Source organism: Talpa europaea (genome assembly GCF_964194135.1).
Source record: "Talpa europaea genome assembly, chromosome: 8".
In the NCBI taxonomy this organism is placed as follows: Eukaryota; Metazoa; Chordata; class Mammalia; order Eulipotyphla; family Talpidae; genus Talpa; species Talpa europaea.
This window is the reverse complement of record NC_140075.1, coordinates 22,069,105-22,094,388: the sequence shown is the minus strand read 5'-3', so window position 1 is coordinate 22,094,388 and position 25,284 is coordinate 22,069,105.

The window sequence follows — 25,284 nt, the reverse complement described above, 5'->3', positions numbered from 1 at the left end:
TACTTTGAGACTATGAGAATGAGCACACAAACATTCAAAACATATGGAATACAGTAAAAATTGTACTAAGAGGAAAATATATGACAATACAGGCCCACATCAAGAAACAAGAACAAGTGCAAAAAACTTTATCTCTCAAATTGAGGAATCAGAAAAAGAAGGAGAAACAAAATCCGAAAGGAATAGTAAAAATCAAAGCAGAAGTAAAGGAAGTAAAAATTAAAAAGCAGTCCAAAGCATCATCAAAACCAAAAGCTGGTTCATTGAAAAAGTAAACAAAGTATACAAGTTTTTAGCAAGACTCACTGAGAATATAAGGGAGAAATCTAAAATAAATAGGATAAAAACTGAAAGAGGATAAATCACATCCAATGCTGCAGAAATTAAGAGGACAATTACAGACTATTATGACCATCTATACATTAACAAATTCAATAACCTAGAAAAGATGGAGAAATTATTAGAATTATGCAATCATCTGAAACTTAATAGTAAAGAAATAGAAACCCTGAACAAACAAATCACAAGCAAGGAAATAGAAAGAGTAATCCCAAGAAACAAGAATCCAAAATCAGGTGGGTTCACAAGTGAATGCTACCAAACCTTCAAAGATGAACTAATGCTTAACTTTCTCAAACTCTTCCCAAAAATTGAAAAAGAAGGAATATTTTCGGACTCTGAGGAGACCTACAAATAGCCCAAGGCCAGCAGGTAAGCTTGTGCAGAAAAGCGGTGCACTTGAAAAGCATACGTGGATCCGGGCTGCCCAGGTCCCCGCGCCTGCTACCTAGGCTTGCTGGGAGACGTGCGGGAGCCTTCATTGAGGTGAATGGCCCTCACTGAGTAATCAGAAACCAGGCACCTGGACTTGGGAGTGGGGTGCAAAAGGTGCCATTTCTGCGGACACTGAACTGGGCTACAACCCACATCCTGGACCTGAGGGCTTTGGAACTGAGACCCGGGGCACAAAATTAGGGGCGTGGGATCTCCACGACGGTGGGGCACAAGGCAGACACAGCACCCCCACACCGTTGAGGCACTCCATGCCATTCCCACCCTGTTCCCCCGACCCACAGGGTGAAAAAACAGTTCCCAAAGGACACTTGGAAGGATCTCTGGTGCCACCTAGTGACCAGAAAAAAATTACCAACACCCTATAGTTGGAAACCAGGGATCCCAAAAACACGCTCAGCACTGAGAGAGGGTGGGCCACGCAAACGGGGGTAGGGAGGGAAATAAGGCATGGAGCAAGACCCCATCCTGGAACTGAGAGCTAGGCACAGGATCCAGGGTGTGGGATGCACCATAGCATCGGGCACTGCACAGGGTGACAGCCAGTGTTTTGGATCTGATAGCCCTGGAACTGAGACCTAGAGTGCAGACTTCAGGGCGTGGGATCCATACAGCTGCGGGCACAACACCTGGTGAACACGGGGCAGACACAGCACCCAGCTTCAATAAGAGCCCCTGTGTTGAGGTGCTCCCCTCTGGAGAACCACTGGGAAAAAGCATAGGTCAGCAAGTACGGGTCTCTGGTGCCACCTCGTGACCAGAACTGAATCACCAACTAACTGATTCCCTGTTGGAACTGAGTAAATACAGACAGAGGGAACTGTAAGGGACAGAGCCCAGCAACAAAGCATCAACACCCTGGTGGAGTTTTGGCCTACCAGTGCTGGTCTCAGTCTGGTAAACAGTTTACGACACCCCTAAAGGAGCACTCCAAAGAGATTCCCGCCAATACCAGTGGCACAACGTCCCAATGCATAGAACTAATTAGAAAGCAAACAACAGGGAGAAGAAAAAATATAAATAAACAAGCAAGCCAGCAGGAGGACATACCACAAAAAGAAATACAGTCACCAGAGCTCAACAATGACATGGAAGAACTTCTTGGCCTATCAGATAGAAAATTAATTTTCATCCTAATTAAAAAGCAGAAAGAAAATGAAAAGGAAAAAAATGATTTGAGACAAATAATTACTGAACTGAAGAATGAAATTGAGACCTTAAGAAAGGAAAGAAAAGAAACACAGGAGATAAAAAGATTACTAGAGGAGATAAAGAACTCTGGGAAAAGCAATGAAAACAGAATTGATGAAATGGAAGAACGGATCAGTACTATTGAAGATACAGAAATAAAAAGAGCCAAAAGAGAAAAGGAGAGAGAATTGCAAATGAAGCAGTATGAGGAGACTCTTAGACAATTATCAGACTCCATGAAGAGAGGAAATGTAAGAGTTATAGGCATTCCAGGAGGTGAGGAAAGAGAAAGGAACTGAGAAATTATTCAAGGAGATAATTGAAGAAAACTTCCCAAGCATGAAAAAGGAGATGAATATAGACATATAGGAAGCGAGAACTCCCAATTACCACAATGAAAAGAAAGCTATGGCAAGACACCTAATAGTAAAGCTTGCAAGAGTCCAACACAAGGAAAAAATAATGAAACTGGCAAGGGGGAAGAAACAGATAACTTATAAGGGAAAACCAATTGGGTTAACTTCAGACTTCTCCAAAGAAACATTACGGGCAACATTACGAGAATGGAGTAACATATTCAGCAAACTTCAGCACAGCAAATGCCAACCAAGAATACTTTACCCTGCAAAGCTCTCTTTCCTCTACGAAAAAAAAAAATATGGACCTTCTCAGACAAACAGAAACTCCAGAAATTCATTACAACTAAACCCCCTCTCCAAAAGATTCTACAAGAAGTCCTAAAGCCAAAACCAACAGGGAATGAACAAGAAGAACAGAATAAAGCAAGGAATAAAATCACAAAAAAGACAAACAAAATGGCAAACACAGATGTCAACATATCAATATAAACTCTAAATGTAAATGGTTTAAACTCATCAATGAAAAGACACAGAGTAGCAGGCTGGATTAAAAAACAAAATCCAACCTTCTGCTGTCTCCAGGAAACACATTTAACCACAAAAGATAAACATAGACTGAAAGTAAAAGGTTGGAAAACAATCCTATAAGAAAATGAACCAAAAAAAAAAAAAAAAAAGAAGGCAGGAACAGGCATACTTATATCAGATGAAATAGACTTCAAATTAAAAAAAGTAAAAAGAGACATAGAAGGACACTATGATCAAGGGGACAATACATCAGGCAGATATAACACGCATCAACATATACTCACCAAATGAAGGGGCACCAAAATGTATTAGAAAATTACTGTCAGCTCTGAAAGCAGATATTAAAGAAAATACATATACAGTGGGAGACTTCAACACCCCACTCTCACCAATGGACAGATCAACGAGACAAAAAATAAAAAAAGACACTAGAGCCGTAAATAAAGACACAGAATTCATGGACTTAACAGACATCTATAGGACACTGCACCCCAAAAAATCCTAGTACACTTTTTTCTCACGTTCGCATGGATCATTTTCCAGAATTGATCACATACTGTTATGAGTGAGACCATCTGGTATTTTTCTTTTTCTTTCTGGCTTATTTCCCTGAGCATGATCCATTCCAGCTCCATCCATGTTGCTGCAAATGGCATTTGTTTATCTTTTTTGATTGCTGAGTAATATTCCATTGTGAATATGTACCACATCTTCTTGATCCAGTCATCTATTTTTGGGCATTTGGGTTGTTTTCATAGCTTAGCTATTGTAAATAGTGCTGCTATAAACATAGGGGTGCAGGTACTCTTTGAAATTAATGTTTCTGTGTCCTTTGGGTAAATACCTAGGAGTGGAATTGCTGGATCATATGGAAGCTCTATGTTTAGTAGGTTGAGGAATCTCCACACAGCTCTCCATAGTGGTTGGACCAGTTTGCACTCCCACCAGCAGTGCAGGAGTGTTCCTTTTTCTCCACATCGTCGCCAACGTTTGTTGTTGCTAGTGTTTTTAATATGTGCCATTCTTACTGGTGTTAGATGGTATCTCATTGTAGTTTAAATTTGCATTTCCCTGATTGCAAGTGATGTTGAACATTTTTTCATATGCCTGTTGGCTGTTTGCATTTCCTCTTTGGAGAAGTTTTTTTTTTAGCTCTTCTGCCCATTTTTTGACTGGATTATTTTCTTTGTTTTTGTTGAGTCTCATCAACTCTTTGTGGATTTTTGTGATTAGTCCTTTATCATTAGTGTTGTGTGCAAAAATGTTCTCCCAGTTGGTGGGGTGTCTCTATGTTTTGGTTATTGTCTCTTTTGCTGTGCAGAAGCTCTTTAATTTGATGTAGTCTCAGCTGTTTATCTTTGCCTTCACTATCACTGCTTTGGGTGATGCGTCTATAACGATGTCTTTGAGGGGCATGTCATGTAGTGTTTTACCTATATTTCCTTCTATATATTTTATGGTTTCAGGTCTTATGTCTAGTTCTTTAATCCATTTTGAGTTGGTTTTTGTGCATGGTGTGAGGTAGTATTCAAACTTCATTCTTTTGCATGTAGCAACCCAGTTTTCTCAGCACCATTTATTGAACAAACTTTCTTTGCTCCAGTGCATATTCTTTGCTCTTTTGTCAAAGATTAGTTGACCATAAATCTATTGGTTTATTTCTGGGTTTTCTGTTTGGTCCCATTGGTCCTTGTGTGTATTCTTGTTCCAATACCATGCAGTTTTGATTATTATGGCTTTGTAGTATAGTTTGAAATCTGGGAGAGTGATGCCTCCATTCCCTTCTTTTTTTTTCAGGAGGGTTTTGGCTATTTGGGGTTTTTGGTGGCTCCTATGATTTTCATCAATATTTTTTCTATTTCTTTGAAGAATGACATTGAAATTTTAATTGGAATAGCATTGAATCTGTATATTGCTTTTGGTAGGATGGCCATTTTGATAATGTTAATGCTTCCAATACATGAGGAGGGGGATGTCTTTCCATTTCTTTGTGTCTACTTCTATTTCTTTTAACAGTGTTTTATAGTTTTCTTTGTATAGGTCCTTTACTTCTTTTGTTAGGTTTATTCCCAAGTATTTGATTTTTTTTGTTTCAATAATAAAAGGAATGGTTTTATTGATATCTTCTTCTTCAGATTTATTGTTTGTGTATAGGTAGGCTACTGATTTTTGTGTGTTGATTTTGTATCCTGCCACTTCACTAAACTGATTGATTAGTTTAATTAGTTTTTCTGTGGAGCTTTTGGGGTTCTCTATGTTAATTATCTGAGCATTTTCTGTAGCACCTGGATTTAGGCCTTTGTAAGTACTATACGTTTAGACAGTCCTTTCAAGAAACTCAGACGGCTCCTTATTAGCCTTTTGCCGAATTTCCAGTATCTTAGCAAAACTCTTTTGCTTAGGCATTGTCTGCTTCAGTCCTACTAGTAGGTACACCTTTCAGTGTCCTAGTCTGTCCATTCCCTTATCACTGGGATCCCAGTGAGGGTATACCATTGCAACAGCTTCTCTGGTGGTAGGTTTTCTAGATTCTCCTGGTAGAGATGATGGGCCTCTCCACTAGCTTTCCTTAGACCCATGTGCCACTCACCTGACATTAATTGCGTGTGTAACATAGTTTGTATGTTTACCACATAGGACATTGGAAGAGTGAAATAGAGGCAAACAAATTAACCATCCTTTTATGATCTTGCCAGGATGGTAGGACAGAATTTCTCCACTTCAGGGGGTTCCTGGTGGAAAAGTGGGTGTGTGACCAATAGTATTTAGCAAGTAGCTCCAGTTCGTTCAATCCACCCATTGGGAGTTGGTGAAGAGAAAACTGCCCTACCCTGGGGCAGCTCCTTTGGCCAAGCTGGTTGCCACATTTGGTATGAGGAGGAGTGATCTTCATCCTGTCCTAGGGTGTGGGGTTTGAGGCCTGTGGAGTATCTGCAGCAGCTGCAGGAGGGGCATTGCTTCTTGAAAGGATTCTCTATTGATGGTTCAACATTGCCAGTAAGTGATGGCTCTCCTCTTCCTGGCCCTCCTTCGTATAGCTGTCAGGGTGAGGGGAAGGCTGCTACCTGCTTCTTTGTGCCATCAAATAGGCCCCTGTCTTTTTTTCTTTTTTTTAAAGATTTATTTATTTATACAAGAACTGGGGTATAGGCCAGATGTGCAGGAGGGTGAGAGGATTCTCCAGAGATAGAGTGGGGAACAGAACAGGCAGACTGACAAAATACACTGCTGAGGGGAGCAGCGGGCGAGTCAGGAGAGGTCTGCTGCACCATGTGGGTATCTCCCTTGCTGGCCAGGATCAAACCGGTGCTGCAGAGGCTGTGGATAGCTTCACAGCGCTGCACTCAACCACCTGTGCCACCAGGGAGGCCCAAGGCCCCTGCCTTTTCTAAACATAATTTGTAGAGGGACATGAAAGTATGAAATTCCTCCAACTGAGCTTTCTCAGTCCACCAGAATTTGTCCAAGTTCACTTTTTGACTGGAGTAGAAGGCTCAATGCCTCCTGAACCAGAAATGATGTTGTGTAAAGTGCTTATCAAAGTGGACCTCCGGAGGTACAAGTTTTATGTCAGAGGCTGAAAACGAGCCACACAATGTGCCCACAGAATCTCTTATAAAACAAAAACTACCTTCCGTACACCAGACCTTATCAGAGTTCTCAAACCAAAACTTAGATAAGAAGAAGTAGAGTGGAAGGAGGGGGAGGAAAGGGAACAACAGGGAGAGGAGGCGAGCAGAGCGGGTGCTGCCAGAACTAAAGACACTCACTGAACTCAAAACACACATATGAAAAAACTTTACTGAAAACCAACTACTACATTAGAACAGAAAAATCTACATCACATCCACTAATTGTAATGGCTTATGGTGACCAATGCAAGTATGGGCTGGCCAACCATGGGTATCTGGCCCCGTGTCAGGTGCCAAGTTGAAACAGGACGAAGCGGGGGTAATGAGGTTGATCCAGTTGGTGAGTCCTTACCTGCCCATTTGAGAATGTGGGACAGGACCCCAAAGAAGACACAAGAAGACACATAATAATAACGGGATTTATTTACACAGGGAGTGAGAAAAGGGAGTGGAGAATGTATAGGTATATAGACTGGCATCAAACAGATGCTATCTGTCCTACCCCAGAGAGTGTCCACTGAGCCGCGACCAAGGTGCAAGTAGAAGCCACATGTGCCAAATTGGTGGCTTCTTCCCAGCTCTCCTCCTCACCAGCAAATAAGTGCTGAAGTCCAAAAGTACAATTGCTAAAGCGCCAGTCATTCTAACTGCCAACCCCCAGTGGCTTAACTGCCAAAAGCCCCAACTCTGACCCCTTCCACTATCAACCTCTGCTTAGTGGGTGGAGTCTGAAAAGCGCCACCTCTACCATCCAGGTAGCTATGAGCACCACCCTCTGGTTCAGATATTGCTCTTCAATGCTCCTCTCACAATCTGTAGAACTGTATGGTTCCCTTTTCATGAAATGTCCAGAGTAGACAATCTATAGAAAGAAAGTAGATTAGTGGTTTGACTGAAGGAACAGAGAAGAAATGGTGACTGTAAATGAGTGCAGTCTTCTTTTGGGGTGATGTAAATATCGGTAGGATAGTTGCACTCTTGTACGTGTACTAAAAACCATCGAACTATATACTTAAAATGGGTGATTTGTATCAATAAAGCTGTTTTATATGTATATAAGAAAGATAATGAGTGGTTTTTATTTTTGTCCTGTTGATTTTGAGACGTTCAAGTGAAGGTGAAGGGACAATTAACCGCTGGATCTAGAGCTCAGGAGTAGAACTCTTGGCTGGAGATATACACTAGGAAATCTACAGCACAAAGATGCCAACTAAAGTTACAGAAAATGAAGCAATCAACAAAAGGGAGCGTGTCCTGTGTAAAAGAAGGGTGTGTGCTTTACCCCTCAGGGTATCAACACTTAAGGGATGGGAGAAATAACGTAAGACTTCAAAAGAGATGGACAGCTTTGTTAGACAGGGAGGTGAGATCAACAGAGTAGAAAGACAAGGAAACATCCTGGATGTGCAGGAGGAAAGCGTGTAGACTGATACAGAGAAATTAAGTTAGGTCATGGTGATAGTGTCCACAGCACAGGCAGCAGGGAGAGCCCTAGTAACTGTGGGAAGAATGGCTTCCATGGGCTGGTGAGACAGAAGCCTGAGCGCAGTAAATCCAGACCTCAGTCTTAGCTGAGGAACTAGGGACATCCTTGTCTCTGTAATTGGAGCAATGTAGCTGTGAAGGGGAGGTCTGAAGAGAGGAGAAGGAACATGGGCGTTGAAATGGAGTTTGGTGGATTTCACGGGTGAGACTGGAGTGTGTAAATCTGTGTGGGAATGAGGGGGACAGGAAAGCTGGGCCAACCCCTAGAGGAACGAGCCCTGAGCACCTGCCATGAGATTGCAGTTCAGTTCCATGGGCTTTACCCTGTTCTGTTTACTCTGGTGTTTACCGCCTCTTTATTACCGTGTAACTTATTTTATTTACTTGTTGCTTTGTCTCTCACACTGCTCCAGGAATGCTGGGATTAAAAAAAAAATCTAATTTGTTATAAATTTGAAACATCTGGAAGAGCATCTGACGATGGTGGGTGCTCAATAAAATTATTAAGTGAGTGAAAAGGTTTTCAAAACAGGTAAGAGGGGGAACGAGCCAGGATACAGCCAATAAATCCTGGCCTCACAGAGCTTGGAGTCCAGCAGCGAGGAAAAGGGCACTGGAGTCCACGCCTCCCGCTTTTTTGGGGTACCACTGAGTTTCCGAGCTGGGCGGAGAGGAGTGGGGGGCAGTCACCCTGTGATTGTGGCCCGCGCTGAGTCATTTCCCTCGGAGCCGCGCTGGACACTCCCCTGAACTCCTGTGAGGACTGAGTATTTGAAGCAGAGAAAACGCCCTTGTCAAGTGTTGGCATTTGGCGCCCTCAAAGGGCGGCCCAGAAGCGGGGCGCAGAGGCTTTCGGTCGGAGGGTGAGCTGCCCGGCCGAGCCCTGCGCGCTTCCTCGCAGAGCTGACGGGGTTCAGATTTGGGGGGCGGACCTCAATCTGCGGCCTGGCGGCGGTGATGGGGCCCCCCAAGCAGGCGCCGGACCCGGGTGGGCAGCGAGCCCTGAGGCCTTGGAGGCGCTGGGCTCCCGGACGTTGCCCCCGGACGGAGGGGGAGCACCGGGCCCCCCCGCCGACCCCGCCGCCCCCCGGCTTCCCCCCCGGCTCCGCCCCCCGGCTTCCCCCGCCTTCACTCCGCCCCCGACTCCGCCCCCCGCGGCCCCTGCCCCCCCCGACTCCGCCCCCGCCACCGCCCGGCTTCCCCCCGACACCGCCCCCCCCACGGGCTGCGCCTGCGCGGCGGACGCGGCGCCGAGCGCCCGGGTCACGTGGCCCGCCCGCCCCTTCCCGGGGACGCCGGAGCCGCCCGGCCGCGCCGGAGCCGGTGAGTGTCGCGCGGCGCGTCCGCGGCCCCCGGCCCGGGCGGAGGCGTGGCGGGGCCGGGCAAGATGGCGGCGGGGGAGCCGCTGCGCGGCCCGGCGGGCGGACCGAGGCCGGGGCGAGGCGGGGAGGGTCCCGGGGGGCGGGCGGAGCTGGGGTGCCCGGCCGGTGGGACCCCGGCACCCCCTAGCCGGGCCGGGCCGGCGCGCGTCGCGGCTTCTGGAACGTCCCGGCGCGCGGGGCGCGAGAGAGGCGCCCCGGCCTCCCCGACAGGTGCCGCGCCCCCCGAGCCCGCCGCGCCCCGAGCCCCCCACTGCCCCCTGGGACGCCGGCCGCGGCCTCGGGCAGGGTCCGGCCCGGGCCCACACCTGAGCGGCCGTGCGGCCCGGCCCACCCCGCCCCAACCGCGGGGGCCGGACGGGGGAGCCGCGGGGCGCGGGCCTCGCCCGCACCTGCCGCCGTCGGGGCCGCTGCTGAGGGGCCCCCAGGAGTGGCCTCGGGGGCTGCTGGGGGCTGCGCCCCCCTACCCGTGCCTGGCTGTTTCCCGGGGTAGCGGCGGCCCCCTGCGGCCGTCCCCCGGCCGGGGGTGGGGGGACCCCCCGAGGGTGCCTCACCCGCGGACGCTTCTCCCGCGCCCTCGCGACAGCCGCGGCCCAGTGCTCGGAACGCGTCGGAGCAGAAAGATGGACCAGGCGTGAAGCCCTTTTGTGAACCGGGACATGGAGGCGCAAAGGGGCGACCGCACGCCCAAGGCCACCCGCGAGCGGGGCCCACCCGGAACAGCCCTCAGAGTTCAGGGGGACAGTCTGGGCCCCTTCCACTCGGGTTTCTGTGGGTGCTCTGGCCCTGGTATTTTTCAAAATCCCATGACTGGCTTTTCCTCAAAATGAGTTGGGTGCAGGTTGATGAATAGAAATGACCTGAATAATGTCCTCTCAGGAATTAATGTTTTAATCAGAGGTTCTGTTTTTAATATGATTTGAAAGTTATCAGTGTGAGGAAGTGTGATAGCACGTCTTTGGAGGCAGACTGATCTGATTTGAATCCCAACACTGCCCCTTGTCCTTTGGCATATTAATTTTTCTGAGTCTGGATTTCCACATTTGTGAACTACAGATGTTGTTATCCACTCAGGAACTTGCTGATAGCGTTATCAAAGAGATCTCTGTAAATCATTGAGAACTGCTCCTGGCTTATAGTAGGCCCTCAACAAATGGCTTACTCCCTTGAGTTGCATTTAGAAAATGCTCAGTAGTTTAGCCACCTGATGGTATACGTTGATCGACCTGGCAAATTATGCATGGAGGCATACATTATAAATATACATGTATTTATAAATAATCTGGATTCTGGGTTCCAAAGGCTTCATGGGTATTTAAGAATCACTGTTAAGGTTGATTTCATACTGATTCTATTAGGACTTTCATTCAATCATTTTACAGGAATGTTTTAAAGATAAATAAGATGAAGGGGTTAAGATTCTGTCTTTCACCTTCATACCCAACCACAGCCTAGTTTTAAAAGAGGAACAAAACTTCTTTGGGAATCACACTTAGCCAGTGATGATGGTGTTCATACATAAGCAGACTTCTGTTGGTATAGTCTGATACCTTGCGAAGTTGGAATTTCTGAAATTGTAGGAGTGGAAACTACAAGTGATTTGTATAACAGAAATTAAAATCTCTAATTAAAATCTGTTTCTAGTTTTTTGCTGGAATGGTAACCTTTTTAGAAATGTGTTGGGCTTTTGCAGCAGGTCTTATAGAACATAAACAGCTGAAAGATCTACAGTCTACTGGTGGAGCCAATCTGAAAGATAAGAAGGAAGTGACTTATGGAAATACCTTTTTATTTTGTGACATGACATACTAAAGAGTCATGAAATTGCTAAAATATTTAATACTTTTTAATAACTTCTTAAAGTGGTAAGTTCATTACAGGTGATTTTGAAATCATATGCGAAATAGAATAATAAAATGAATTTGCTTTGAACCAGTCTCTGTTTCAGCAATTATCTATGCATGGACAATCTCGTCCTATAATATTCTCCTGCCCCCATTGTTTTGAAGCAAATTTCAGACATCCTATTTCATATGTAAAGATTTCAGTATGTATAAGACCTACTTTTCATATAGTATTGGAAAAGAGAGAGGTAGTTTGGTATTTTCAATGAGCATGTCTAATTCATGAGAAAATAAATGCCTCTTGGTTGATGTATTCATGACAGTATATTTAGGTGTGATCAGAATTGAAAACCTCATTAAACAACTTGGAGTTATAAAATGTCTGTATGCTGGAAAAAAAAATAAAAACAAAACTCATATTTTACCGCAATTCACTTTAGTTTCCACTTAGCAAAGATGTGAAAAAAGTACTGATAGTTTTTTTTTTTTAAAGATTTATTTATTTATTTATACAAGCACCGGGTACAGTCAGAAGCACGGGAGGGTGAGAGAATTCACCAGAGCCAGAGCAGGGAGCAGAGCAGGCAGAAGGACCGAAGTACATTGCTGAGGGGAGCAGCGGCTGGCAGGAGAGAAGTACATTGCTGAGGGGAGCAGCGGCTGGCAGGAGAGAAGTACATTGCTGAGGGGAGCAGCGGCTGGCAGGAGAGGTTTGCGCTCCTCCGGACCCTCCTCCAATGGCCGGGTGGCAGCCGGGGATTGAACTGGCGCTGCTGAGGCTGGGGATTGAACCGGCGCTGCAGAGGCTGGGGGCAGCTTCGCGGCCCAGTGCTCAACCGCTGCGCCACCAGGGGAGGCCCCAGTACTAATAGTTTTTTTGAGTATTCTCATAACAGCTTTGTTTAATGACCAGATTCAGAAAGGCAAGAACTCAGATTTTCTTACATTTCAGAAAAGGCAAAAACACAGGTGAATTTTTGAGTTGTAATTGCAAACCCCAATTTTCTACTTGTAAATACGAGAACAATGCATGGATGTATTGGGCTGCCTTCTGCTAGTTGGGGCTCTGTTTTTTACAGTGCTGCGACAGGCAGGCTTCTTACTATTTTGGGTCTGCCCTACTTTCTTTTTCAGAATCTGTGAACTCAAATTTAGGTAAAGAAAAGAGAGGCAGGCCTGTCCTGGCACTTGAGCCAGTCTTCACATTTCCATTTCTAGAACTATAAACTATCTCCACAGACATTCTGGGATGGCATAGTGGGATAAGACAGGTAGACTTTAGTTCATCACAGGCAGCAGCATGTTGAGAAATGTTGGACTCAGTTAATCCTAGTGTTCATTCCCGGTTTACCCACTTGTTTTGTGGTCCATTTTCTGTGACTTTTTTTTTTTTTAATTTTTTTACTATAGCCCAGAGTTTCTCAGATTTAATGTATTTGAGTAGTACTGCCAATATTTTGCCATATCCATTTTTTGTATTAATTGATTTTCATTTATGATAGCATTATAAATCTTTTAACATTTGAGAAAAAATATAGCCATGCTTTGCATAATGGCATTTTTGCTAATGACATACCACATATACAACGGTGACCCTAAAACTCCTATCGTTGGGTGATGTTGGAATGTTGTAGTGTTTTATACTGACATAGTCTCAGACATCTCATGCTAACCATGTCTCTTGATAGTGTCATTTTCCCTTGTGCTTGGATTTAATCTTATGTGATCTTGTTCATAATGGCTTTAGGCATACAAAATCAACTGTTGTTGCCAGTGAGAGGCCATGTTGAGTGATTGACCTGGAAATGAAATTAAAAGTGATTAAGGACTGTGAGAATGGAAAATCAGTGATGTTATTGCTTGCCAGTCAGGCATGTCCCATCTCATCATAGCTACGATCTTGAGGAACCAGAACAAAGTGATGGAAGCCCTTCAAGGATCTGCTTCATTGAAAGCGACGAGATTAGCATGAATTTGAGACGGGCTTATATCAGATATGGAGAAACTCCTAGTCACCTCCGTGGAAGGCCAGACACAGCAGCATAACACTCTCAGCACCATAATGATCACAAACAAAGCAGATGGTTTGTTTGGTTATTGAATGAAAAGGCTGAACACACGTGTTGACTTTGCTGCTGGCTTGGGGTGTTGCAGGTGGTTCAAGAATCATTACTCACTACATAATGTGAAAGTGAGTGCTGAGGTAAAGGCAACTGAAACATAGTTAGAAACTCTAGATAAGTTGACTGTGGAGGAAAATTACTTGCCAGAGCACATATTCCATGTGAATGAAACTTCCTTATCTGGAAACAGATGCCTGAAAGGACTTTTATCCAAAAGGAGGCCAAATTATGCCAGAAATCAAGACTTTTAAGGACAGGATAACAGTCTTGCTTGGGAGCATTGTTGCAGGTTACTAATTAAAAGCCTTTTTGATCTAGCGTGGAGGGAGTCAAGGCCTTCAAACATATCAGTAAGCATTCAATGCCTATGTGTTACAGGAATAATAAGTCATCAGTGAGCCAGGTCATTTTTTAAGATGCCCTCCTGAGTTGCTGTGTGAGCCAAACAGTACTGTTTGGAGAATATACCTTTTATTTTATTTTTTTAAAAGATTTATTTATTTATTTGTACAAGCACTGGGTATAGTCAGAAGCGCGGGAGGGTGAGAGAATTCACCAGAGCCAGAGCCAGGAACAGAACAGGCAGACTGACGAAATACACTGCTGAGGCGTGGCAGGAGAGGTCTGCGCGCCATGTGGGACCCTCACCTGGCAGCCGGGGATTGAACCGGCGGTGCAGAGGCTGCGGGCAGCTTCGCAGCCCAGCGCTCAACCACTGCGCCACCAGGGGAGGCCCCCCCAATAGTAAAAGGTTTTCATGAATAGAGAGGAATATTTATGGTGCTTCATTTGCTTACAAGCAAATATGTGCCAAAAAAAAAAAAAAAAAAGGAAGAAAGAAAGAAAACAAGCAGACCACCGGAAATAATTTTCAAAGGAGGAGTGACCCCTCTTCAAGAATAACCTCAGGCCAGATATCCTTTAGGATATTTATCATAAATGTTGTCATAGGAGATGAACAGAGCCATGCCAGTTATTACCCCTGAGCACCTTCCAGTGTGACATGGTGTGGAGGTGGAGGACAGTGATACCACTGATCTCACCCTGTGTATCTCTAGGCTAATGTGTGGTTATGTCTTAAAAGATTGGTTTTCAAATTTTTTTTTTAAGATTTATTTATGCATACAAGAACTGGGGCACAGGCCAGTGGTGTAGGGGAGTGAGAGGATTCACCAGAGACAGAGTGGGGAACAGAACAGGCAGACTGACGAAATACACTGCTGAAGGGAGCAGCGGGCGCGGCAGGAGAGGTCTGCTGCGCCATGTGGGTAGGGATCAACTCAGTGCTGCAGTGGCTGAGATAGCTTCATAGGTTGCATCTTAACCCCTTGCGTCACCAGGGAGGCCTAACAAAAGAATGTTTAAATAGTAAAAACAAAACAAAACAAAAAAATAAGTAGAAAATGGCTTATAGAATAAGGATATAAAGAAAGAAAATATTTTCTACAACTGTACAGTGTGATTAGTCTAAGCTAATGTTATTACAAAAAATTAAAAGGTTATAAAAAGTTGAAAAAACTAAGTATGAAGTTATAGTAAGCTAAGATTATTATTGCAGAAAGAAAAATATTTTTGATGAATGTAGTGTAGCCTATGTATACGATGTTTTTAAAGTCTGGGGTAGTATGCACTAATGTTCTAGGCCTTCACATTCACTTGCCATTCACTTCCTGACTCACCCAGAGCAACTTTCTGTACTGCAAGCTCTATTCCTTGGTAAGTGTACAGGTGTATCATTTTATTGTTTCACTGTACTTTTACTCTATCTTTTTTATGTCTAGATACAAGATACTACATTTACATGCTGTACGTATTTCTAACCTAGAAACCATAGGCTGTGTATCATATTACCTTGGTATGTAGGAGGCGCTGTCATCTAGGTTTGTGTAAATATACTTTATGACGTTCACACAACTAAGAAATTACCTAATGATGTGTTGTCAGACCATGTCTCCATCATTAAGCAACGCACGCCTGTAGGTCTATTTAAAGAAAATAAGTAACACTATAGGTGGTAGTTATGGCAGATATTAAAGTTGTAACTAAATTTTGGAAATTCTGGATCAGGAATTAGGTGTTCTTTTCCCCTATAGTTTTTATGAGATATATTTCATATACATTAAATTTAACTATTAAAGTGTACTCTTCAGTGGTTTTTAATACATTACAGAATTGTGCAGCCTTCATCACAGTCAGTTTTAGATTATTTTCAGTATTCCAGTATGAAATCCTATAACCATTAGCAGTTACTCTGTGCCTGGCAGCCTTTTCTTCTTCCTCACATTGCCTTCTGTTTGAGATCCCGATAACCTCCATTCCACTTTCTCTATGGATTTGCCTACTCTGGACATTTCACATTAATGGAATCATGCAATGTGGGTCTTTGTATTTGTTTTTTACATGTAGTGTAATGCTTTCAAGGTTCCTCCATGTTGTAGCATGTGTCAGCACTTCATCTCTTTCTTTTTTAATAGACTTAATTTTTAAAAATTATATTTTACGTCATTGTTCTTTTTATTTATTTATTTATTTATTTTTTTTACAATGTTTGCTTTCTTTTCTCAGGCATAGTCCCCATAGAATTTCACCACCAATTCACCTGTGCACCATCACCATAGTCCCTTGTGCTCTTCCCACCCTCATTTTGATCCCTCTCTCTACCCCTGCTCTTCAGTATGTCTCTGATTTATAATTGTCTGTTTTTTATTTTTATTTTTTCCCCTGAACCCTTATTTGGTCCCCTGTATTCCTCCTGTAAGTGAAATCATCCAGTAATTTTCTTTTTCCTTCTGGCTTATTTCACTGAGCATGATCCCTTCTAGCTCCATCCATGTTGCTGCAAATGGCATGAGTTTATCTTTTTTGATTGCTGTATAGTACTCCATTGTGTATATATACTACATCTTCTTGATCTTCTCGTCTATTTTTGGGCATTTGGATTGGTTCCAAGTCTTACCTATTATAAATAGTGCTGCAGTAAGCATAGGGGTGCAGGTATTCTTTTGAATTATTGTTTCTGTGTCCTTTGATTTATTTTTAGTATTTTATATATTTTTTACATCATTCTTCATTTTATACAATGTATGCTTTATCATCTTGGGTCTAGTCCTCATGGAATTCCCACCACCAGTTCACCCATGTACCATCACCATAGTCCCTTATGCTCTTGTTTTTGTGTTCTTTGGGTAGATCCCTAAGAATGGAATTGCTGGGTCATATGGTAACTCCATTTTTAGTAGACTGAAGAACCTCCACACAGCTCTCCACAGTGGTTGGACCAGTTTGCACTCCCACCAGCAGTGCAGGAGAATTCCTTTTTCACCACATCCTCACCAATTTTTGTTGTTGCTTGTTTCTTTAATGATACCATTCTTACTGGTGTAAAGTGGTATCTCATTGTTTTAATTTGTATTTCCCTGGTTATGAGGAATGTTGAGCATTTTTTCGTATACCTGTTGACCATATGTATTTTCTCTTTGAAGAAATGTCTTTTAAGTGCTTTTGACTATTTTTTTTTGACTGTCTTGATTACTTTGTTTTTGTTGAGTCCTGTGAGTTCTTTGTGTATCTTCGTGATCAGGCTCTTTTTTTTTTTAAAAAAAAAAGATTTATTTATCTATTTATACAAGCACTGGGTACAGTCAGAAGCGTGGGAGGGTGAGAGAATTCACCAGAGCCAGAGCGGGGAACAGAACAGGCAGAAGGACTGAAAACACTGCTGAGGGGAGCAGCGGGTGCGGCAGGAGAGGTCTGTGCACCATGTGGGACTCTGGCCGGTGGCCGGGTATCTAACCGGCACTGCAGAGGCTGCGGGCAGCTTCGCAGCCCAGCGCTCAACCGCTGTGCCACCAGGGGGGGCCCTGTGATCAGGCTCTTATCAGTCATATGGAGTGCAAATTTTTTTTCCCAATCAGTAGGGTGTCTCTTTGTTTTACTTAATGTCTCTTTTGCTCTACAGAACCTTTATAATTTGATGTAGTCCCAGTTGTTTATTTTTTCCTTGACTTTCTTTGCTTTGGGGGATGTCTCTTTAAAGATGTTACTGAGATGTATGTCTTGTAGTGTTTTACCTGTATTTTCTTCTACATATTTTATGGTTTCAGGTCTTATGTCCAGTTCTTTTATCCATTTTGAGTTGATTTTTGTGCATGGTATGAGGCAGTGGTCTAGTTTCATTCTTTTGTTCATGGTGATTTCCAGTTTTCCCACCACCATTTATTGAACAAACTTTCCTTGTTCCATTGCAAATTCTTTGCTCCTCTGTGGAAAATTAGTTGTCCATGTAGGTGTGGCTTTATTTCTGGGCTTTCTGTTTGGTTCCACTGGTCTGTGTGTCTGTTTTTTTTTTCTAGTACCACACTGTTTTAATTATTATGATTTTGTAGTGTAGTTTGAAGTCTGGGTGTGTGATGCCACCATTCTCCTTTGATTTAGTCAGGAGAGCTTAGGCTATTTGAGGTTTTTTTGTGACTCCATATGAATTTCATCACTATTCTATTTTTTGAAGAATGTCATTGAGATTTTTTTTTTTTTTGTCATTGAGATTTTTATTGGACTAGTTTCGAATCTGTAAATTGCTTTTGGTAGGATGGCCATTTTAATGTTATTTCTTCCAATCCATGAGCAGGGGATTAATAGACTTCAGTTTTTTATTGAGAGGAAGATGTTGAGACTTCTCACATACTTGCTGCCCCAACTCATGCACAATCTCTCCCATTATCAACATCCTCCACCAGAGTGGTACATATATTATAATCGATAATCCTTAATTGACACATCATTCTCACCCAGCCTATTTATATTAGGGATTACTCCTGCTCATGTCATTTTATGGGTTTGGACAAATGTATATCATACAGAGTACTTTCACTGCCTAAAAATCCCCTGTGTTCTAATATTCATTCCCTTTTCCCTCTTTTTCCTTTCCCTGTTTAGGTAGTTTGGACTTCTTTAGAAATTTCATTTCTCTTTTGACTGAGTAGTATTCCATTGGTGGCTTTATTATGTTTTATGCATTCATCAGTTGGTAGACATTTGAATTGTTTTACTTTTTGGCTGTGATGAATGATGCTGTTAAGAACATTTGTGTATGTGTTTTTGTGTGGACATATGTTTTCATTTCTCTTGGGTATATGGCTAGGAGTGGAATTGTTGGGTTGTGTGGTAATTTTATGTTTGACTTTTTGAGGAGCAGCCATACTGTTTATAAAACCAACTCTACCATTTTATATTTCCACCTGTAGTGTATGAGGTTTCCAGTTTTCCTACACTCTTGTCAACATTTTTATCATCTTTTGGATTATAGTCATCTAGTGGATGTGAAGTTTATCTTGTTATGGTTGTCAGTTGTATTTCTCCAGTGACTAAAGATGTTCAACATCTTTTCATGTGATTGTTATGCATTTGTATACATATTTTTAAAATGAGGATGAAATGGTTATTTTAAAATTTATTTTTTACATCATTTTTAACCAATATTTCCTTTCCCCCTCAGGTGTAATCCCCATAGAATTTCCTTCACCAATGCACCTGTGCACCATCACCTAGTTCCCATGCTCCTCCCTCTCTCCCTCCCTCTGATCCCTCTCCCTCCTCCTCCCCTGCAGGATGTCTCTGATTTATAATTGTCTGTTTTTGTTTTGTATTATTATTTTTTTACACCAATGTCTTATTTGGTTCCCCTATATTCCTGTTATAAGTGAAACCATCCGATATTTATCTTTTTCCTGCTAACTTATTTCACTGAGCATAATTCCTTCTGGCTCCATCCATGTTGCCGTGAATGGAATGAGTTTATCTTTTTTGATTGCTGAATAGTATTCCATTGTGTATATATACCACATCTTCTTGGTCTAATCATTTATTTGGGGGCATTCGGGTGGTTTCCAGGTTTTACCTACTGTAAATAGTGCTGCAGTAAACATAGGGGGACAGGTGTTCTTTTGAATCACTGTTTTTGTGTCCTTAGGGTAGATCCCTAGGAGTGGAATTACTGGATCATATGGTAGCTCCATTTTTAGTAGACTGAACATCCTCGCCAACATTTGTTGTTGCTAGTTTTTTTGATATGTGCCATTCTTATTGGTGTAAGGTGATATCTCAGTGTGGTTTTGATTTGCATTTGCCTGATTATCAGTGATGTTGAACATTTTTTCATATGCCTGTTGGCCATTTGCATTTCCTCTTTGGATAAATGTCCTTTAAGTTCTTCTACCCATTTTTTTGATGGATTGTTTACTTTTTTTTTGTTGAGTTCTGTGAGTCTTAGTATATCTTTGTGATCAGTCCCTCATCAGTTGTATGGATTGCAAAATTTTTTTCCCAGCCAGTGAGGTGTCTCTTTGTTTGGTTAATGTCTCTTTTGCTGTACAGAATCTTTTCAGTTTGATGTAATCCCAGGTGTTTATCTTTTCCTTGACTTTCTTTGCTTCAGTTGATGAGTCTTTAAAGATATTACTGAGATGTACGTCTTGTAGTGTTTTACCTATATTTTCTTCTATATATTTTATGGTTTCAGGTCTTATGTCCAGTTCTTTTTATCCATTTTGAGTTGTTTTTTGTGCATGGTAAGAGGTAGTGGTCTAGTTTTATTCTTTTGCATGTCGTGGTCAGATGAAATGATTTTGACCTGATGTAATGGAAGCATAGATGTTGCTGTCACTCTTACGTGTATTGCACTCCAGAAGTGCTTTTTCATGCTTAATACTCTACTGTGACAATACATCCCCTAGTTACAATCTACATACATGTTGTAGTCACTATAATACTTGTTTGCCCAAGTGTCCCTGGAACTGTCTTGAATTTAACTTAAAATTCATGTATCCTAAGTACCACTGACTTTTGGTTCAGAGATAGCACCAATGATTGGTCATGTTCCCAATTGGTATGAGTGCACAAGCCATGTAGTGATGTAAGTATTTGGAGTAAATCTGTATTTGGTAGGATTTAAGAGTTAGCGGTCCAGCCGTTGAGTCTTTTTTTCCTCCTCGGGGAGGAAAAGCCCTGGGAGGTAATGATCTCTGACTTGAATATTGTAGAGTCAAAGTTGAGTTTAATCTGTAATTTGGAAGTAAATTTAAATCACAGGAATCTTTTCAAGTTGAAATTGTAGTGCAGTTATATAGCAGAAAATCTGGAAAATGCAAAGAAAAGATTGTCCAGAATTCTAGAGGTGTTCAGATACCAATTATTGAGTGCTGGGTGTATGCCGTTTGGTGCTTCACATTTAATTTCTTTGATTTTGAAAATAATCCTACAAGGTAGCTATTTTTAGCCCTATTTTCAGTTGTGCACCCTGAGGTTCAATGTTAAGTGACTTGCACAAAGATAACATAGATTTTTAAGTGGTAGTCTTGGAGTATGAAGTCAGGTCTGACTTCAGTTACGCTCTTTCGAATTTTTGGGATCTAGACCAGAACAGGTTTTATTGAAATCAGTTCAGTAGAGTATATAGCTTTAATATTTGATCTGGAATGACCAAAGAGAGGCAAGTGTAATTTTTCTTTATGAACAACCCAACCAGCTGCTTGCCTTCCTTCAAAATCTTGTATTTTTTACCTACCATTTGCAAGACAGCATGTTAAGTTGGGGAAAGATCTTGAAATATGAGACATATTTAATAGAAATGAGGGGAAAGCAGGTAACACTGAACATCTACTATGTGCTGGATTTTATGAATTATTAAAATTTATTTTGGTATCTGTATCAGATATTTTAACTGGCTCTAGCATGCTACCATTTAACTCTATATAGTGCCTAGAAAACAGAAATTCTGAGGCATTAAATGATGTGTTCAAGGTTATAGAACTAGTAACTGTGATCATTGGCAGAATGGGATTGAGTTGTGTGCTTTTCCACTGTGCCTTACTGATTTTGGTGGATATGTTGCACATCTAACTCCAAAGATTGGATGGCCTTCATTTCACATACTTCCTGCCACCCCCAAGGTATATATTCTTTCCTTTATATCAATTTTATAGAGGTTTAAAAGTACACCGACTTATTTAAGAGGACATTTTGAAAGGTATTGATAAATTTATATGTTCTTGTGAAGTGCTACTGAGATCCAGATATAGAACATTTCCATCTTCCCAGAAAATTCCTTTGTGCCCATGCTTGGTCCTTCCCCTCCAGGCAAAGCAGTCCTCTTGGTATTTCTCACCTAAGATTAGTTTTGCACATTCTAAAACTTCATATGAGTGGACTTATTAACACATAATCTTTTTTTGATCCAGCTTCTTTTACCGTCTGTGATATCCATTTTGTTGTGTCTTTCAGTGATTTGCACCTTTGTATACTATTATATGGATATACCACAATTTGATTATATCTTCTGTTGGTGGATATTTGGGTTGTTTCCAGTTTGGGGATATTATGGATAAAGATGCTGTGAACACATGTATAGGTCTTTGTGTAGATAATATGGTTTTATTTCCTGTGGAGAAATACCTAGCATTCATTTTTATGGATGAAAATACTGATACTTAATGAGTTTAAATTACCTCTCAAGATTCCGTAGCCTTTATGTACTCTTTCCATTATGTTATACTTTTTCCCACTTTTTGAGAAGATAAATTTTTTTAAAATTTTTTTAAAATTTTTTTAAAATTTTTTATTTATTTATTTATACAAGCACTGGGTACAGTCAGAAGCGTGGGAGGGCGAGAGAATTCACCAGAGCCAGAGCCGGGAGCAGAGCAGGCAGAAAGACCAAAGTACACTGCTGAGGGGAGCAGCCGCTAGGGGCAGGGGAGGTCTGCGCACCATGTGGGACCCTCCTCCGGTGGCCGAGAGCAGCCGGGGATTGAACCGGCGCTGCAGAGGCTGTGGGCAGCTTCACAACCCAGCGCTCAATCGCTGTGCCACCAGGGAGACCCCCATGAAGATAACTTTTGAGCTTACCTTCAAGAATTGCTAGGCTTTGAGTAGGTAGAGGTTGAGTGCAAAGGAACATGGTGAGCAAAAATTGTTTGGTATAGGCTTTATTTATTATGTAGGATTTCTTTATTAGTATTCATATTAGTAAATAGGTGTTTGGTTAATGTCTACTGAGTGCCAGGCACTGACCTGTATTCTGGGGCTATAGCAGTGCCACAACCAAAGAACATCTTGGGGTTATGTTCTTGTGGGGAAAGATGTACAGCCAAGTGAGTGAGTAATATGAGGTAGTAAGTGCTGGGGAGGAGAAGCAGGGTGGGTGGGGATACCAGTGATGAGTGATGGGTGGCATGATAAATTTAAATAGAGTGCTTGGGAAGGCTTCACTGAGGAAATGACATGTGAGCAAAGATGGGTAAATTTGTAGTGTTTGGGGTGGGGGACCCAACAAGTGGAAAGCCCTGAGGCGGGAGTGTGACTGGCACACAGGGAACACTAAGCGGTCACTGTGACTGGAGTGGGAGGAACACCAGGGAGGAAAGGCGGACATGTTGTGGTTCAGAAAGGCACAGGGCGTTAGAAGGCGGAGGTTGTGGTAGGCAAATGTGAGGACTTTGGCTTTTACTCTGAGTTAGATGGAGAGGCATTAGAGAGCTGCGAGCAGAGGCGCTCTGCATTTAAGATTGTAACAGCTTTATGGAGATAAAAGTCATACGTAATACAACTCATCCATTTAGAAAATGGTTTTTAGTATATTCATAGGGTTGTATAAGCATCACCATAGTGAATTTTATAACAGTTTCATAATCCCCAGAAGAAACCTGGTACTCATGAGCAGGCATTTCTCTTTTTCTCCGACCCACTAATGTTAGGTTACTACTGATTTTTTGAGTACAGATCTACCGATTCTGGACATTACTTATAAATGGAATCATGCAATATGTAGTCTTTTGTAGATAGGTTTCTTTCACTTAGCATCATTTTTCAAGGTCCCGTATGTATCAGTACTTAGTGCCTTTGTATGAATGCCACGCTTTATTTATCCATTAATTGATGGACGCTTGGGTTGTTCATACTTTCTGACTATTATGAATAATGCTGCTACATATACTTGTATACAAGTTTTGTGTGCTCACATTTTGAGGTGCTACATTTTACAAGAACCTCATTCACTTAACAAAGGATAGATGACATACATTTTTATCCCAGAAGAAGGTTTGGTTTAGTTGGTGCTTGTTCTTACATGGTCAGATCATTTTTTATAGTGACTTCCTTACCCCTTTTTGTTTTATCTGTTGAATAATTTCTCTGCTTTAGATTTCCTTGAGTAAAAGTTTGGCTACAATAAATAGGTTCTCTGAGAAGTAGGGTCTGTTTTAATGTAGTGCCTTATGTAATTGATAACGACGGTTGATAAAATTTCATTTTAGAAGATTCTTTTTTTTTTTTTTTAAAGATTTATTGATGCATACAAGAGCTGAGGTACAGGCCAGAGATGCGGGGGGTGAGAGGATTCCCCAGAGACAGAGTGGGGAACAGAATAGGCAGATTGACAGAAGCACACTGCTGAGGGGAGCAAGGGGCGAGTCAGGAGAGGTCTGCTGCGCCATGTGGATTGCTCCCTGGCTGGCTGGGGATTGAACTCGTGCTGCAGAGACTGCGTATTGCATCATAGTGTAGTGCTTAACCCCTTGAGCCACCAGGGAGGCCCTTTATGAAGATTCTTGAAGTTCTGAAGGAAAGGTTACATAATGTCTTTTATACTAGGTTAGGATTCATTAATGGGTCATAATGAAACAGCATTTACAAATGAAATAGAATAGAGAAAGAAATTTTAAGAGTGTATCTTATACAATAGGGATAAATATGACAATGTAACTTTTGTTTCAGTTAAACATTTGGAACTAAGTCAAGATACAGTGAGTGTGTACTTATAAAACTGTAGTAAAAAAAAAAGTTTGAAGTCTTGTGACATCCTGAATTAGTCATGTAATCAACCATGTTTTTATTCCATTTTATTTTTTTCTAGAGCATTGAGGTATTATTCAGCATAGAGTATTTAAAATGTGCTACCTTATATCCAAGCAGACAGTATAAAAGAGTGGTTTGTATTAATTTTTAGTGTAATGAGAAAATTGTGGGGATGAGATTTGTATCTTTTTATGTATCAATAAAATTTTCTGACAATTTTGTGACTAATGGTACGTATATGTGTTTATTGTAGGAGTCACACCCCATGGATTTATGTGGTAAATGAGCTTCTTGGCACAGAAGGAAATTAAAGAATGATGGTAAGTGATTCAGCTACTTTCAACACTCATTTTTTTTTGACCTCCCTCTTGCTCACTTTCATCTGTTATCTTTTGGATGTAATATTTATCACATATAAGATGCTCTTAGAGCACCTTAGTTGTAAAGAACAGCGATTTAAAAAAAAAAAAAAAAAAAAAAAAGAACAGTGATAAAGTGAACAACTGTGAGTGCACTGCTTTACGTGCTAGCCCGGGAACCATTTCCATCCACCTAGACTTGCTGCTAACCTTTGCGGGACCTAGATGAGAATACACATGGAAGCCAGCTTCTCTAAGTCTTAGTCTTGAAAGTTACAAATCATCCATGCCAATAGCTCGACCTGCTTTCCTACCCAGGGCCCAGCCGACTCTTACGAAGCCACACTCTGGCAGGCAGGGTGAACACTGAGCGGGGAAGCCTCTGAATCTGGGAGGAGACTGACGCGGAGAAAGTCTGGAAAGCCAGAGCAGAGAGGTCCCCTCCCCATGCTTTGCTTTGCTTTGCCTTTTTTTTTTTAAGATTTATTTATTTATTTATACAAACACTGGGTACAGTCAGAAGCGCGGGAGGGTGAGAGAATTCACCAGAGCCAGAGCGGGGAGCAGAGCAGGCAGACTGACGAAGGACACTGCTGAGGGGAGCAGCGGGCGGCAGGAGAGGTCTGCGCGCCATGTGGGACCCTCGCTGGCGGCCGGGGATCGAACTGGCGCTGCAGAGGCTGCGGGCAGCATTGCAGCCCAGCACTCAACTGCTGCGCCACCAGGGGAGGCCCCATGCTTTAC